General features: G+C 34.8%; 1 protein-coding gene across 4 annotated transcripts in view; it reads left to right on the top strand.

The window, feature by feature from the left end:
• GRIK2 (glutamate ionotropic receptor kainate type subunit 2) overlaps window positions 1-16,968 on the top strand; it is a 641,671-nt gene that overhangs the window by 439,876 nt on the left and 184,827 nt on the right. The window lies entirely within an intron of this gene.

Genomic DNA, 16,968 nt, shown 5'->3' with positions numbered 1-16,968 from the left:
AATAAAGTAGATATATTTTTGCCCATAAATATAAAGAATCTAAGAGGGATGTTTGGTCCTATTAGAAAGAGGTGTCTTTTATAAATTAACTAGTATGTAGTGATTTAATACCTTAAAATATTTAGTCCTAATTTGCAAATTATAATGTGGGTTCCCAACAATTTATTTCTTTTTCACCTTTATAATGCTAAGTTCATAACAATAAGAATGAGTGATGCAAACTCTAAATTTTGTGATAAAATTTTCCTAAACTAGGATAGGATACTTCTTATCTTCATTTTTTTATTTTTTATTTTTGACACTTCTTATCTTTAGAGGATAGGATAGTTCTTACTTTAGAGTAGAAATGAAAGCAATCCAAAAGAATAGAATATGATACTGTATAAAAATAATGCAAATGTATTAAGCATATGGAAGCAGGAGGATAAACATTTTATTTATTTAGTTAGTTAGTTAGTTGAATAAGCCAGACATTCCTTCTTTGGCATTATTTCATAACTTATAATTTTATAATTGATAATTTTCATTTATATTGAAGGCATTATTTCATAATTTCTCAGTCAGTAGTGTCAATTAATTCATCCCTTTGAAATATGCTCTTTTATCTTACAAAATAATAACTTTGCATTTGGTTTTGTGTTTTGTAACATTTAAGTTTATTTTGACATTTTCCGTAATATTAAGGCATGTAATTCTTGCTAAATATTCTATAAAATAACAAAATATACATTCCTTTAAAATACAGTGTGAACTGTACCCTAAATAAAAGTTCTTATTAATGGAAGTAGCAAATATAAGCAATTTTTGCAGCATTTTGAAATACTTCATTGCTATTAGTTACAACACTTATTATCAAGAGTAAGGGAATAAGGGAGATCTGAATCTATATGTTTGTATGTATGTATGTATCTATCTATCTAACTATATTTCATCTTTCTATCAAGAAGGAGATATTAGGGACGCCTGGGTGGCTTAGTTGGTTAAGCAGCTGCCTTTGGCTCAGGTCATGATCCCAGCATCCTGGGATCAAGTGCCACATCAGGCTCCTTGCTCGGCAGGGAGCCTGCTTCTCCCTCTGCCTGCCATTCTGTCTGCCTGTGCTTGCGCTCTCTCTCTCTGACAAATAAATAAAATCTTAAAAAAAAAAAAAAAAAGAAGGAGATATTAGGCTTTGGTTAGAAGCAGAATAACAATACAAATAAACAATTATTTTTAAAATATATTTTTCTTTTTTTAAAGATTTTATTAATTTATTTAACAGAGAGAGAAATCACAAGTAGGCAGAGAGGCAGAAAGAGAGAGAGGGGCAAGTAGGCTCCCTGCTGGGCAGAGAGCCTGATGTGGGGCTCAGCCCCAGGACCCTGTGACCATGACCAGAGCCAAAGGCAGACTCTTAAACCACTGAGCCACCCAGGCACCCCTAAAATATATTTTTATTTAAATCTTCCACATACTTCTTTTAACGACTTGAAATTTACTCAATAAGGTCCTAAAGTTCCAGACTCAATCAATTATTTTTTAAAAATTCTGCATAAATGGTCCATTTATATTTTAACTTTGTAAAATCCATTCAAGATGATGACAATATATGATTTGGAGCCAGATATAAAACTAAACTTTATGTTCACTTCTATTAATATAGCAGTAACCATCAAAACTCCAATTCCAGCTGGTTTAGCAAAAATGTTAACTTGTATGTTTGCATCTTCGATAAGTCCAGACGTTGTGTGGCTAGATTTTGCCTCAGTTTAGTCCTTGCTTCCTTGTATCTGTTTTACTCTTGGACATGTGCCTCCCAACAAGTGTCAAGAACAATTGCCACCAGCAGTTCTAGATCAAACATCCAGGTAGAAGTAAAACACCTGTATGTTGTTTCATCAACAAGAGACCCCAAATTTGTTTTCATTGGCCTGAGGTAGGTCATAAACTAAATCCTGAACCAATTATCCCATTCAGCAGGAAGTGCCATTCTCACTGGATAGCTTGGGAGCATATATATTCATTTAAGAAACTAGGAGTTGGGGGTCAACCTCTTTTAAAACGATGTAGATTTAGATTTGAGGAACTGTGGAATTTTAAAGGAAAATTAGGATTTTTATACCTGAAGAAAGAAGAACGGATGCTGCACAGCTCAATACAATGGATATCCACTATCAGACCTTGGAATAAGTGGCTTATATAAAGCTTTTATTGGAGTCAGAACTCAGGAGTTTTAGATCATCAAAGTCTTTATGTATATATTTGTCAGAGGTGCTCAATTAGTGCCCTTTAATTAAGATTTTTGAGATTCAAAATGGATTGAAGTTTTTTGTTTTCTAGAATTTGTTTCTTTTTGACTTATTATCCATGTTTCTTCAAGGAAATTAAAAGTAGAAAATGAGGTTAGGAAATAATGATTTACATCTATGGCTTTAAAGATGACACACCAAGTAAGGGACTAGTAAGGGGGATATTATCAGTTAATACTTGTTTCTCAAGAAAATTGCCTGTGGTATTGAGTTGAGACCACTGATGAGGGCTTCAAGTCACTGAGTCATTTTATTCTTCTTGGTGCCAAATCTGTCACTTCACCTTCCTTTTTTCCCTCACTAGTATTCCCTTTCTTGGTACCTTCCTCATGTCTCATATTGTCGACATAGCCTTGGTTTTTAAGATTTAGCACAAGTCATATTAAAATAGAATGAGGATTATAGTCGATATATTTTTCTTTGTACAAACTCAACCCGGTTTGCACATTTATGAATATGCTAATTTCAACAACAAAAAAAATAGTAACTCTTACTGATAACCAGATAAATACCCTAGACTTCTTGCTTTCCTTGGATAAGCTTACCTTGTCTTGTAGCTTGATAACATTTCTCCTGCTGAAATTTTACCATTCTATGTCTTCAGCCCTGAGCCTTAGACCCATATATCAACCCACTTCTGTTATATTTTTGGCTTAAATTTTTCATAAGCATCTCAAAGGTAGCATATTCCAGACTGAATTTATTATTTCTCTTTCTTGAGCCTTCCTTTTTGATGAGTTTCCTATATCAGTACATGGAGCAATGAGTCAATAGGTTTCCCAAGCCAAAATTTAGTAGTCATTTTTTTAGTAGTCATTTTAAAATCATTTCTCACTCTACCATGTTCTATTGAGTGTGCTCCTTAAGTAATTCCAAAACCTTCCTACTTAGCTCCATCTCCACTGTCATCTGGAATAATATCCCAATATGAGGCCCTTTTCCGTCTAATCCATTATCTCTGTGAGGGGTTGTATGTGTGTGTATTACTGGAAGATTTTATGCACGAAAAGGGCATGTTTCAGAAGGAAAATCTTATTTTGCTCTTTTCTTGCATAAAATCCTCCAGTAGTTTCCATTATTCTACGGATATAGGACTGACTATATATTCATAAACCTTTCGTATTTGGTCATTGTTTATCTGTTATGGAAATTTTCTTTTTACTATTCAGAACTAATCTCAGATCTTCTCCACCATGCTTTCTGTATTGGAAGGTTGTCTTACCTGGAGCAAATCAATAGGGCTCCCAGAAAGAGATCCAAGGGAGGGAAAGAGAGTGAAGTCAGAATATTTATTTCCTTCCTCACTCCCTGAGCTGTTGCCTTGGGCTGGCTGCATCCTTACACGGCACTTCACTTTCTCATTATGATCCTGCTCTTCACAAATCTCTCTCCTGTTCTCAGTTCCAACTTACAGCCTACATAGCTTTATTTCTTCGGATCTTAGGGGTAGTTACAGTTCAGCTACTGTTAGCCTTGGGATCCTGCACTATCCCTTGAAATTTCCTGACACCAGAGGTCTTTGAAGTATGTTCCACAGAACTCCAGACCTGCTAGAAATGCAAATTTTCAGGTCGTATCCTAGAATTACTAGATCTAAAACTCTGGAGTGGAGACTGGTGGTCTTTCTTTTAACAAGCCTCACTGGTGATTCTGATATTCTCTGAAATTTGAAAATCAATGTCCACTCTAATTGGCACACCTCTCTCTATTTTACTCTATTCTGCCCTATCCAGCCAAAGCCATGTGGACGTTTCCCAATCTTATTCTCTTTTGCTTTCAGGTTAGTTCTCTGTGTACCACTGTCCTCAACCTCCACCTCAATCACTTCACCTGAATTATTTCTGTTTAACTTCAGAAACTCTTCCCCAGTGATGTTTCCCCATCCCACCCCACAAAACCCACCTGCTCTGAGTTTTCACACTAACCTTCTTGCATAACACCTGTCACACTTTAATTACCAGCTCAATATCTGTCATACTTGTTTAAATGTAAGTTGTATGATAGTTATACAATCAATCAGAACTATTTTAAGTGCAAATGTCAGAAACATGGCTTAAAATAGCTTATACAAATAGAGTTTTTTAAAAAGCCCCATGACACTAAAAACTCCAGTGGTGGTTCTCAATTCAAGTATAGTTGGATCCAGGGTTTTAAAGTCTGTCGTTAATGACTGACCTCTCTTTTGCTACCTTATTGTCTGTTGGCTTTTCTCTCCTCTCCATATGTTTTATTCTTAAGTACTATCTTCCATGTGGTGACAAAGGTGAACTATGGTGGCTCTAGGCCAATGGTTATCAACCTTGGGGAGGTATTTTTTATTCGTTTGTTTTTTGTTTTGTTTTGTTTTTGCCCCCAAAGACATTTTTACTATCTTAAGGAGGTGTGGGGGGGGGGTTGCTACTACCGTCTAAAGGCAGAAGCTAGTGGCTCTAACCTCTAAACAACGTGCAAGACAGCCTTCACACACAAAAAGAATTATTTGGCCCTAATCATCAGTCATGCTGAACTAAAGAAACTACTCTGGGGTGACATGGTCCTTAAAGCCCTCCTTTTGAAAGTGATAAAGGTCTTCTTTTGCCAAAGTTTCCACAAAACCCATGGTGGGGGTTTACAGTAACGTGGGATGGGTATCAGTTGGGTCAGTTTGGATAAGGTGCTCATTCTCTGAACTAATCGGCCAAAAGGCTAAAATTAGGGAAGTGGTAGTTGGAGTAGCTAGACTTGGGTCATGTGTCCATACCTGAAACTATGGGCTAGAGCCCATCTAAATTATACTACTTGTTTTTTTTTCCCAATTTATTTATTTTCAGAAAAACAGTATTCATTATTTTTTCACCACACCCAGTGCTCCATGCAAGCTGTGCCCTCTATAATACCCACCACCTGGTACCCCAACCTCCCACCCCCCCGCCACTTCAAACCCCTCAGACTGTTTTTCAGAGTCCATAGTCTCTCATGGTTTACCTCCCCTTCCAATTTACCCAAATATACTACTTATTTTTAAATAAGTTTGGGTGCAGAGGCAACTAATATTTCTTTTATATGAACTATGTGCCAAATCATTTTCAATTTTGTTTTGTTTTTGTTTAGGCTTTACTAGGTTAAGTAGAAGGGAGAGAGCCATCAAGAGGCTGTATTTACACAAGTGTAGTGATGGGGAAATACAATTAAAAATAAAACCTCCTTCCAACCTAGAAAACCTTTTCATAAAGGTAGATGAAAAATAAAATAATTTTATTAATGAATAGGCATTAAACCAGAATGGAATGCACACCAAAAACAATTCACTAAGAGATTGAAAAACAAAGAAATCTCACCCTTTTTAATAGCCAGGAAGACACAACCCATTGCATATATGTTCTCAAGATAAACAATACCTAGTCCTCAAGTAAGAAGGCTTAAAAACACCCTTTATTACATATGGTTCCTCCTAAATTCATTTGGAAACTGGGATGAATGTCTGTGTTTACTAATTGGTTTTATATAATAGAAAAATAAACTTTCAGGTCTTTATGAGAAAGGTAGGTCTTAGGCTCCCACCCACCAAAATTAGGCTCCTCCTCTCCCACAAAAATTTGGAAATAGGGTGTTATCTTCTATGGTGATTACATTTCAAAAAGATACCCCCCAGATCCTTGGGAAAGACATTCCTAGGTCATAAAGCTGGAAAGAGGCTTAATTAACTTTTTGAAGATTTATATATATTTCAAAGAGAGAAAGGACTTACAAGTTTTCTAAAGTAAATGTTCTAAGAAAAGGGGAGGGGATTTATTCCTTTATTTTCAATAGGGAAAATTGAGCCTCCTGTGTTTAATTTGTATTTGCCCTTACAGTTCCAAATCTTTGTTATTTTAGTAAAACCTGTCTTAACCACCTTCTTCTCCATCTCTCTCTCTTTTTTGTTAACTTTTTAAAAAAAGATTTTATCAATTTATTTCACAGACAGAGATCACAAGTAGGCAGAGGCAGGCAGACAGAGCTAGAGGAAGGGAAGCAGTTCCTGCTGAGCAGAGAGCCCCATGCGTGGCTCTATCCCAGGACCCTGGAATCATGACTGGAGCTGAAGGCAGAGGCTTTAACCCACTGAGCCATCCAGGAGCCCCTCCATATCTCTTTTTTGAGAAGACCCTCAAAGTACAGAGCTTGGTATAATCTCTCAAATTTATTTTGATCCAATGAGAGATGATTCCTTGGTGATGTAACATGAAGATACAAGAAAGATATTAGGAAAACACAGCTCCCTGAGGCAGTTAGTCCTTAAAAAGTCACAAGCCTTCCCTTGAAGGCACCTTCCCCTTCCATCATCTCCATGGTAAGCCTGCACAACACCGCACACTAGTAAGTCCCTGTTGAGACAGATGTGAGTTCAAATCCTAATTCTTCTGCTATGTAGTTTTATGCCTTGGGCACATTGCCTTAAACTCTTTGAACCTTAGTGTTCTTAAAAATAAAATAAGGATAATGTCATATTAATAATTAGTATGATATATATATAAATTCCCTAATGCAGTGCTTGACATGTAGTTGATAAACAATACAGATGCATTAAGTATGAAATTTGTTTATTATACATAGTAATATGTATACTTATTCTTTCTACTACTATATTGTTAATGAGCATGCTTGCTGAGGACTAAAACGTAAAACATGTAGACACTATTATAATGTGAAAAATGTAGGGATTAGGGTTGCTATTGATACTAATTTTGTATCAGAGCCCATAATATTGGCCAGTTTTAATAATAAAACTGTTTGTTAATTAGAACTTTTGATGTTCAGCTATGTCATTCTACCTAAATTATCTATGTCTGGTGATTTTATATTAGAATTAAATATAGGGAATAATTAATAGAAAGTCAAATTCAGTGTGATATTAGCAATAGGCAAGATAAATTGGTGGGTAGGGATGATACTTAGGATACCAGCAAAGGAGAGACACCTAGTTTAAAAAATTACTATTTAATATGTATATTTTTTAAATCAAAGTAATCATTAGAAGTAAAATCAAAACATGTTTGGACCTCTTTGATTTATTTATGCTTTGGTAATGTGTCAAATTTGAATTCTATTAAAACTGAAAGTAAAGAGCTATATTGTTCTTGCCTAAATCTTCTAAAATTTCAACCTAGCACTATTTAAATACATTTTTAAAATAAAACTTACTCAGAAACAAATGATTTGGTAAATTTCAAAAAATGTTGATAGCATATGTCCTACTACAGAGGAAAGAGAAGAGCAATCTAGGTAGTTTTCCTTTATATAGGTAACCTGCCTTTTTAGGTCTTTCCATCAAGCTATCTATTGAGTTTTAATGATGATTGGTGCCATGGACCATTCTATTTGAAGTTTGTTGGGCAGCTATAAAAGTTGATATTTTTTGTGAGTCATCAGGCTAATTAAAATCTAAATAAGGGGCGCCTGGGTGGCTCGGTGGGTTGAGCCGCTGCCTTTGGCTCAGGTCGTGGTCTCGGGGTCCTGGGATCGAGTCCCGCGTCGGGCTCTCTACTCAGCAGGGAGCCTGCTTCCTCCTCTCTCTCTCTGCCTGCCTCTCTGCCTACTTGTGATCTCTCTCTGTCAAATAAATAAATAAAATCTTTTAAAAAAATCTAAATAAGAGCACTATTTTACCTTATCAGTTCCCTGCATCTATAGTCCTCTGTATTGTGTTATATACTTAGTAGTATTCATTTGCTTCCTATACTGAAAATAATCAGGAGACACAAATGATACAATTGTAGAAAGTGTTCAGCATTAAAGAATATTTATTGAAAGAACGACACAAATGTTGGACAGTGTTCCACAACAAATGTTAAACTCAAGCACCACTTTCCTTAGAGAAAAGGTTACATATTTTCCAAATGCGTTTATTTTTATGTTGCCTTTGAAGGCCCCAGTGAAAGTTTCTATTCAAGGGCCAGGTAAAGAAATGCATTGTGATGTCCTTTCCTTTTTGAAATTAAAGCATTCTAAGTTTTTATATAATATTCTATGTAATATGATATAAAATTTTTCCGTCTTAAACCAAGGTTAGCTATTGAGCTATTGTAAGTAGCAGAGTCTGTGTTTTGTGAATGGAGATCTCAGTTTCTTGCATTCCCCACAAAAGATTTACCTGAGGGCCCATACTTGAATAACTACAGCCAATAAGGAAGGTAGGAAGCACAAAGCAGTTTATTAAAGACACTACACGCTTAAGATGGGAGAGTGGGCAGGTCTGGAGGTGGGAAGTGTGGGAGCAGGGGGGGTGGGGACAGTGGCAGCAGGGGTGGTGCAGAGGCAGCAGGGGCATCTTTTCTTTTTCTGTCTGCTGGGGTCATAGCTGGGGTGGGGTGTCTCCCAGTGAGTTTGTTTCCAATCATCTAAGAGACTCCTCCTACCTCCTGGCCTGGAGGGGTAGTTTTTGCCCCACAAAGTTCTTGCCCAAACTGTCCTGGTCATCTTCCCTCCCTGAGGAGAAGGGGTTGAAACCCCAATGTAAAAGTATTACTGTGAAGCTCTAGGTTACCCAGGGGACAGAGGCTGAAGAGCAGAACACATGTTCTACACTTGTGACTCTTGATCTGTCAACCCCAGGGTATTGGAAGCCTCTAGGCCAGGATGTTGAAAGGCACAAAATGGGGATATTGTGCCCTCAGGTTTCTAATGTGTAGCCTGTTTATCACCCCCTGCCCCCCAGCTTATGTCTAAGTAACTGCCGACTCTGTTGGAGCCTGACTGAGTAGAGGTAAGACACAACTTGCTAATGCAACCATTGTATTAAGCTAGGCATAAATTTTACTTGTAGCTTTGGGTTGTGTATTCTTTATGGCTAATAACTCATTTATGGGCTCATGAGACTACTGTTGTGAGTATGTTATTCATAAAGCCAAATAGAGTTATTCATAAGCATGAGGGAAAACACCTAAGCTGCAATAAGCTAGCAGCACATATTATTATGGGACTACTTAAAGGAGACAAGGGCAGTTAAATTATTTTCAAATCTCTGGTGATGTTTGCCTTGGCAGTGGAAAACTTTGGGAAAATTATACTTGTAAACATCCACACAGAAGTTGATACACTGGTATGCAAAGTCTCTGTATGTGCAGGTTAAAAATGGACCAGAGATCAGAGACACTCCTTGTTATTTGAAATTCTTTGCTTTTTTATCTTTCCAGCAGTATATGCCTCAGCTGGAGGCAAATTTCAGCACATTCTTACACCAGTGATCTTCTGGGCCTTTTCTGACCTAGTGTCATAATGCTGATAAACTGTGAGACGGAATATTATGTCTGCAAATCCAGTTATTTCTTACCTGAGCAATTTGGGAATTTGGATGCTATGTATTTTCTATAATTACAGCTAAAAAAATGAGAAGGTCTTAAAACCATATTCACAGTCTCTTTACCTCATTAGAATTGTATAGATTAGGGGCACCTGGGTGTGCGGTTGGTTGAGCAACCGACTCTTGGTTTCTACTGATGTCCGTATCAGGGTAGTGAGATTGAGCCTCAAGGGGGTCTCTGCGCTCAGTAGGGAGTCTGCTTGGGTTTCTCTGTCTCTTTCCCTCTGCCTTGTCCTCCTGTATGCTTCTCTCTCAAATAAATAAATAAAAATCTTAAAAAAAAAAAAAAAGAATTGTGTAGGTTGAAGTTTTAGTCTATTAAAAGTGTATGTTTTCTTTTAAATAACATTTTAAACTTAGATCTTCCAGAGGGGCCAACTTATTTTCCAAAGGTTACAACTTCTCTGTGCTGAAAGAGGCTTGTATTTTGATATTGTTAACCATTTGTGTTCGGTAAGAGTGTATTGGTCAATAAAAGCTTTTTCTTTTTAATGAGGCTCCTTTTTCTAGCTTCCAGTGCTGTTGAAATTTTAAAAAACAAACAAACAAAAGCTTGACCATTTGGCAGATTTCTTATAAAAAACAGTGAGAAAAAGATTCAGTTTCAGTTTATAACACAACAATGGTGAAGTGGAAAGTCTGTTGGGATCTAATTCACTCTTATTTTACATTATTTTGAAGAAGACCAGTGATGCTATGGATTTCCAACTGCATGAATGCTTCCCAGCATGCTGTCCTAGCATTGCAATTGGTATTTAACATTATCAAGCCTTTTATGATTCATAAATGAGCCTAACAGGACCTCTCTATACTTTGCTTTGCCTCCTGATTGCTCTTTTATTATATTCTGGGGAGGAAATCAAATATTTGTTTTTCAGGGAACCTTAAACTGCTCCAGGTATTATCACAAAAATGGAAAGCCTAAATCAAAAAACAGTTTCAAATAAATGGGAATTGACTTGCAGTGTAGCTTTGAATTTTGATAGTAATGTTGTCGTAATTTTGCACTCTAGTGGAAGCATCCTAGTATTTTCGGTTAAAAACATTGAAGAATAGTGATATTATGATCATGATTTTTTTAATTTTAAGAGAAAGAACTAAAAAATAAACATGCAAATTTATTTTTAATTCTCCATGACCCAAAAGTGACAACTGTTAGCATATCTGTTTCCTTTGTTTCAAGTTTCTCTTTTGATATATTTCAGACCATTTTGAAGTCCCTTATTTACCATAATTAGTTTCTCAATCTAGTAATAACCTAAGTCAAGCACAAAAGGTGGAATTACATTTTGCTCTTCTGTCTCCACATATAACAGCTATCTTAAGTTTGGTATTTTTCTGGCCCATTTTACTTAAATCACTCAGTACTACTCTAAAATAGGAATATGCCACGTTTATTTAACTAGTCTTCTACTGAGAGACACTCAAGTTAATTCCATTGTTAACATATGTTAACATAAATTAATTCCATATGTTAACAAAAACCAATGTTTTTATGAAGATCCATTCTTGCTGGCTTGTCTCCTAGAGCACCTATATAGAGCTTCTCTGTGTGGCGTACTGAGAAAGAAATTGTTTAGAGTTTATATGTATTTCATAAGATACTGAAAATACTGTTCTCCAAATTATTTTATTAATTTACATTTCCACCAAGAGTATAAAGTTTCTGTTTGTCTGCAAAATCACTAACTTCAGGTTTTCACTATCTTAATTTGGTTAATCTGCATGCAAATGAAATCTCATTGCTTTAATTTGCAATTCCCTGTTAGCCTATTTCTCCTCCTCTTACATGTATAGACTAGTTTTTCCTCTGAATTTCCCATTTACTTCCTTTGACTTTTATGAATGAAACATAGTAATTTGTTATATTTTCTGAATATTAATAATGCAAATATTTATCCCAGTTAGGATCTTGTTTTTTGATTTGTTTAAAATGGGTATGCATGTGTGTGTTTGGGTATTGAAGTTTTAAAGTTTGAGTCTCTCAAATTTGTTAATTTTTCCTTATGGCTTGTGATGTTTTTGTGCATTGTTGGAAAAATTCTTCCTTAACTGGAGCTCATGAAATTATGTTTTTTGTTTGTTTGTTTGTTTAATACTTAAGTGTCTAAGGTTTTTGTCTTTCAAATTTAGCAATTTCTGTCCACCTGAAATTTGTTCATTAAGTCCGCATGGGTTGGACTTCAACTTAAGTAAAAGTCTCAATTTCTTCTGCTCCCTTCATGAAAGAGAGACCGCCCCAAATACTCAAAGTCACACCATATTTGTTAATAATTTTCCTTTCTTCATTAAAAAAAAAAAGAAAAAGCACTTTGCAAGCAAATGATTTTTACTTTTAATGAGAAATCTTGTAACTATTATCTCAGGTATTAGAGGCAAGGAATTAGGTAAACCACACGACATGTTAAGAAGGGTTAATGCCTTCTTTCTGACTGAACTTTTTCTTCAAAACAGATTTAAACAGGAAGCTGTCATAGTTAAAATGTACCGTCAGATAGTTCAGAGGCAAAGAAGAGATAGTTAATACAGATGTAGGATATCACAGACCAGTATAATTCTGATATGTACCAGATAAGAGATGATAATTCTTTGGAAATTATCCCACAATTGATACTCAACAACAATTTATTGAAGGCTTATTCTGAGAAAAACACTGTTATCTATAATATTAATAATATCTCTCAAAAATATTGATTATATTTTTTAAAAAGAAAATAAGACATGGTAAGTGTTAAATATTTCTTTTCATACTAGTGTAAAAAGGATTTTTTCTTCTATGTGATTGCATAGTAACATTGAGGTTATGTTGAGAAATACTTAGTTTTTGTTTTTTGGGTTTTTTTTAAAGATTTTATTTATTTATTTGATGGAGAGAAATGTTTAGTTTTTTAACATTTTTTTCTAACATGTACTCTCAAGATCTTTAATTTTATTTATTTATTCATTCATTCATTCATTCATTCATCCATTCATTTATCTTTGGAGGGAGAGAGAGAGAGAGAGCAGAGAGTTAGCACAGAGCCTGGCACCATTCCGGGACCCTGAGATCATGACCTGAGCTGAAATCAATAGTCAGATGCTTAACTGACTGAGCCCGCCAAGCTCCCCAATAGTCTCAAGATTTTTAAAAGAATTTATTCCCTAATCACAACCTTTTGCTAATTTCTTCTTTAATTGTAATTGTTAGCAAAACAAACAGAGTTAAGGATTGTTTTATTTTTATAATTATATAATAATTGCTAAATAAACATCGCTCATGGATACTACTTACATTCTTCAAATATGATTCCTGAATGTACGATACTTTAAAATATCAGTAAAGTAAATGTTTTGGACATAAATATTATCAGAAAAATATAGTACAAAAACATATTTTAAAGACTAAGAGGAAGTTCAATGCTAAAGTTGACATTACAGAGACTTCTATAGATAAAGAGATATTCTTATCTACTCCTGTACATCCTATGCATAATTTTACCTCCTACAAAAAGTATACGACCGATCAATCTCACACTACTAGGCATTGAAACTTTTCCTTATGTTTTCCCCTAACCCTTAGGCAAGATTTATTTAAAAAAAAATAGGATGGAGGATGGGGGTAGTGCCTGACTGGTTCAATCCATAGAGTGTGCAACTCTTGACGTAAGGATTGTAAATCTGAGCCCTACGTTGGTTGTAGAGATTACTTAAAATCTTTTAGGGGCACCTGAGTGGCAAAGTTGATTAAGCATAGGACTCTTGGTTTCCTTTCAGATAATGATCTCATGTAGTAAGATTGAGCCCCCCAGGGGTTCACACAGAGCTTGGAGTTTGCTTAAGACTCTCTCTCCCACTTACTTTACCCCTCCCCCAGGTGCTCAAGTGCCTCAAAGCAGCAAGCTTTGTTTAAACAGCAAGCTCAAGTGCACCTGTGTGTGTGTACACACTCTCTCTCAAATAAATAAATATTTAAAAAATAATAAAATTTTTTGAAAAACCCCCCAAAAGTAGCTTCTCAGAAGTTTCATAAATGAACAGAGGAAACAGAGTGGAATGGGGAAGTCTTGAGTTGGGAATTTGAAAACTCAAATTGTTACATAAAAATGAAAGTAGAAATATAAATGAAGGGTACGGGTATTCTGGGAGAAAATTACCCACATAAGCAGATCTAAAATCTAGAATTACTTGAGTTCAACAATAAAAAGTTTGCATTTGATTCAGAGAGTGAATTTACAGCGGCACTATTGAAGCAGTGGGCTGTAAAGTTTATCTGTGGTATATGGAACATCTGTGTGTTATTAAATAATAAACACTGATTTGCATCTATTATTACCGAAAAGCAAAATAAATGAATTGAAAACAGATATAAACAAATGTGGTTTTTCAAAAATGACATTTGCTTTAGAACATAAAACAAATCAAAACAGAAACAAAACCAACTCCTAAACAAAAAATAAAATTTTAAAAAGGCAAACCATAGCAAGAATTTTCTTAATAGAACAGATATCATTTCTTTGTTAATTGTGATTGAATTTTCCTATCACATGAAATTAATGTGAGGTTTCTTTTAAAAGTAAATTTGAGGAATGCCTGGGTGGCTCATTGGGTTAAGCCTCTGCCTTTGGTTCAGGTTATGATCTCAGGGTCCTGGGATAGAGCCCTGCATTGGGCTCTCTGCTTGGCAGGGAGCCTGCTTTCCCCCCTCTCTCTGCCTGCTCTCTGTCTTGTTCTCTCTCTTTCTCGATCTTTGTGTCAAATAAATAAATAAATCCTTAAAAATTTAAATAAAAATAAATTTGAATAATAGAACATGTAATTTCTAAAATAAGATATTCTTCATGATGTCTCCTTATGGAAGTATAATTCAGTATTATTAGTTTAGCATTTTTTTGCTTAACTCAAATTTAGGCACTGAAAATATAAACTTGAATCCTAGGTGAGATAGGCACTTAAGTAATTTTTATATACTTAAGGTAATACAATTATAGAGATATTCCCAAAGTATTTTGGGAAACCTGAGGGTTATATATCTAATCTTGGCTGGAAGGAAAAGAATAAAAAATGTCATTAAGATTTAATTCTAAGAAAATGACATTTTTTTTCCAATGTACTATTTTTAGTGTGGCAGTTTATTTAATTTCTGCTTGAAGTTTTACCTGAAGGATTATTATTTTCTATAACATCACAGGTGAGTAAGGAGCGAACTATAACTTGATCAGGTTCATTTAAATATATTGAAAAACACTTCAATTAAAGATAGACTCTGATCTGATTCAGAAAATTGTTCAAGATTAACACAAAGTAAAAAAAAAACAAAGTTTCTACAACTTTTTTTCCTAAAATATTTATTTTTATTAACTAAAAACAATCTATTACAAAAGCATTTGTTTGACAGTATACCATTATACTAACATTAAGCACTTTTGTTTTATGCCAAAATCATGTATCTTCACCCATATAATTTCCTGATCATTTCTAAATACATTTTAAGATTTCCTGGCCCTCTAAGACATTTAGTCTTTGCTAAAGATATAGTCCCTGAACCAGAGTTCTTTTATTTGTCTTTGTTTTTTTAACATGTTTAATTATGGTGATATTTCTGATCAAGTTTTTTGTTTTTAAGCATTATCTAGCTTGGACCATTGGACGATCAAATGTATTGTCTGTGGGATTTATTTGAGTACAAATTTATTTACTTGTTTATGTGACAGTATTTAACTTAGTATTAGACAATACAAAACTATCATTTATACCCTTGTATTTTCTTCTCTTCAGAAGTGATTAATTCAGATACCTGATAATACACTAAGCTCCCTTTGTTCACCATAGACTAATTTTTACCAACATTTAGATTAAAAAATATTCTCTGTAATGTCACTGTTTTTCAATGCATGCATCTTCAGACTTTTTTTCTGAATCAGAGTATAAACTCTATAGGAAACTCTATAGGAAAGACTTAACACGGGCTAACACAGGATAGACACTTAATGAGGGTTTGTTAAATAAATTAATTATTATTTTTTTAAATCTATGCCAATTTGGCTAACTCCAGTTAAAAAACTACTTATAAATAGGGATATGTCTCAAATGAATATCCCCAGCCATTATATTCTAGCTATTTACACACATGCCTTTTCTCCTCTGTGCAAATGTCAGTGTCTTGACTGAGGCAGAAATGATTTCAAATTCTTGGCCTCTCTCACAATACCCACCATAGGGTACCACACATGGTGGAGATGATTAGTAAATGTCTGTAAAATAAATAGATGAGTATAAGTTATCCACCCATGCTCCCCTACTCTCCACAGAAAGGAAGTACAATAAAACTTACATTATACCTGGGATATGATATCATCACAGATTCCTTCTTGAAAAAAGTAAATTCAGGTAAGATTGTTGAACTTACTAGAAGTTTGAATTTTAAAGTAGAGAAATGATTCATACCTATGGAATAAAAGATTAAGGCATTCGGAAACACTTACTATACCTAATATAGACCCCCTAGGAAAGTCATTTTCCAAAGTTTCTTACACAGATAATGTCAGATAATCAAACAGTAAACAATGAGACAACAGGAGAACATGAGTTATGGAAAACACTCAGGGTAAGACACGTAAAGTGACTTTGTCCTTAAGTTCCCCCAAATAATAGTACACAAAGGTCAAAATTGTCACAATTATATTTGTAAAATTCAAATGAGCCTTGATCACATCTGACACTATTGAAAGATAGCTTGTCTTTAGGGCAGGAACAGAAGAGAAATGTGTATTCTGTAATCAAAGGGTCATCAGTATAAAAAAGTCACAATTTTAGTTATTAGCACCTTAAGAAAACAAGTCATCCTGGTCATCTAAAAGTTTATCTTTTCAGCACCTTAATTCAATCTTTTCTGATGGAAACCTTTTTTGACTGCATTGCAAGTATTTCACTCTTTGAAACTGCAGTACACTCTTTAAAATTCCACTTGAAAACTTCCCATTTGTCTTTGTGCTTCTGTGACAATTTTTTTCATCTCCCATGAATATGAAATCTATTCCAACCTTCTTCATTATACACTTTATCTGCTTTCCTATACAAACTGTTACACAGACTAGGTAACTTTTATGTCTATTTTCAACCAGCATGTAAATAACTGAAGGTTAGTCTTTTAAAAAATGTGTTGATAATAAACTGATTAATGAGCTGTGCCTTGTGAACCGAAGGTACTATTGGGTTAAATATGTTTAAAACTGGCATTGACGGCTCTGCAGGGCTACCCACACACGGTAAGGATTCCATAGCAGAGATCTCTTGATTCTGGGTCTGGACCATAGTTATACAAGTCCCCAGTATTTATTACATAGTTATTCAGGAATTATTCAGCTAACTATACACACATAA

This window comes from Neovison vison, chromosome 1, assembly GCF_020171115.1.
Source record: "Neovison vison isolate M4711 chromosome 1, ASM_NN_V1, whole genome shotgun sequence".
In the NCBI taxonomy this organism is placed as follows: Eukaryota; Metazoa; Chordata; class Mammalia; order Carnivora; family Mustelidae; genus Neogale; species Neogale vison.
Note: the sequence above shows the minus strand (reverse complement) of the source record. Positions and strands in the feature narration are given on the sequence as shown.